We start from the raw sequence: 1,613 nt of genomic DNA, 5'->3' as shown, positions 1-1,613 counted from the left end.
CCCGTAAAACAATGAACATCTTCATATATGCCCCACTATAGACCTGTGTGAGACTTTCTCTGGGATGAGAACCCAGACATCCCACCCACAACAATCTTCTGGATTCCCCATCTGGATTGCTGGGTCAGAGGATATGCATATTCTTAATTTGACCAAATAGGACCAGAGGCTCTCCAGTGTGGCTCCAACAGTCCACATCCCCAACAGCACTGCATGAGGATCTTTACATCCCCCATCCCCCATCTCCCTGCAACACTTGGCTGGAGTTCCAGCTTTGTAAGTTGTGCTAATCTGATAGATTTGAAGTTACTATTGTTTACACTTTCATCTCTTACAAACCCCAAATGAGTCTGAGCATCTTGTCATAAGTTAGATATCATTTAAAAATTATCATTTTAGTTTCTTTTTCTTATGAATCACATTTTTTTCCTTTTACTAGATTTCTACTGGAATTCCCAAACTCCTCATCAGTTCTCTGTTACTTTTATCCATGACTATTTTCATGAAAACAGAAAAGCTTATTTTGATGTAATTAAATCCATCAATTTTAGCCTCAGGTTAGTGCTTTGGGGGTTTTCTATCTTAGATGGAATTCTACAATCTTTCCAGCAAATATAATGTTTATTGTAGGTATTTGTCACGTGACCTTTATAAATTAGAACACTCTCTTTCAGACCTGATTTTCTAAGAGTTTTAATTTTTAATCATGAAGTTATTGAATTTTATCCAGTGCTTTTTCTGGTTCTATTACGATCATCCTATAGTTTTTCTCCTTTAGTGTATTCATGTGGTGAGTTACATTGGCTCATTTTCTGATGTTGAATCATCCTTGCTTTCTTGTTTTAAAGGATTTTTAATATTTTAATACAGTTTAGATCAGTGTGTCTGGTTCATTTCAGCTCCTTCACTGCCAAACCAGGGGGCAGGGACTAGTTCAGTTTCTCTGCCTTCTCTTTGTCAGTGATGATCAGGGTATAAAGGAATCTGCTGCATGGAACTTTAAACTTCATATTGTCCTTATTTTTCTTGATCTTGACAGATTTGGCATCCTTTCACCAGGCTGTAAGCAGAAAACCCTTGATTTCCTCAATTTTCTGAGGCATGGCAATAAGGTGCACCCGGCGCAGACTCATCCTTGCTTTTATGGAGATAAAACTGTCTTAATTTTGTGTTATCTCTAAGATAATAATATCTTACTTTATAACAAAAATTATTGTTAGGGGCAGAGCAAGATGGTGGAATAGAATCCTACACCTTTCATCCCTTTTACTGGAACACCAAATATTAATAACTACCTGCCCATGGAAAAGCACCATCCCAAGAACCAAAAATTAGGTGAGGAATCATAATACCTGCTTTTAACTTCATATCACTGAAAGAGGCATTGAGGAGTGCAGGAGAGACAGTCTTGAATCATGGATAACACACCTCCTCCATCTGCTGTCAGCAGAGAGAGGTGCAGAGAGAGGGAGAATCTGTGCACTTTGGGGAGGGAAAATGCAGCAACTTGGGGATTTTACATTGAACTGGGTGCTGCCCCGTCACAGTGGAGAATAAAGCCTTGCTGGTCTCAACCAGCACCTGCACACCAGAGGGAGCATTTGGAATAGCCC

General features: G+C 39.2%; 1 pseudogene; it reads right to left on the bottom strand.

Annotated features, from left to right (window-relative positions):
• Positions 1–890: 890 nt before the first annotated feature.
• LOC100986257 (large ribosomal subunit protein eL38-like) lies at positions 891–1,103 on the bottom strand (annotated as a pseudogene).
• Positions 1,104–1,613: the final 510 nt, after the last annotated feature.

Source organism: Pan paniscus, chromosome 3 (genome assembly GCF_029289425.2).
Source record: "Pan paniscus chromosome 3, NHGRI_mPanPan1-v2.0_pri, whole genome shotgun sequence".
NCBI classification, from domain to species: domain Eukaryota; kingdom Metazoa; phylum Chordata; class Mammalia; order Primates; family Hominidae; genus Pan; species Pan paniscus.
Note: the sequence above shows the minus strand (reverse complement) of the source record. Positions and strands in the feature narration are given on the sequence as shown.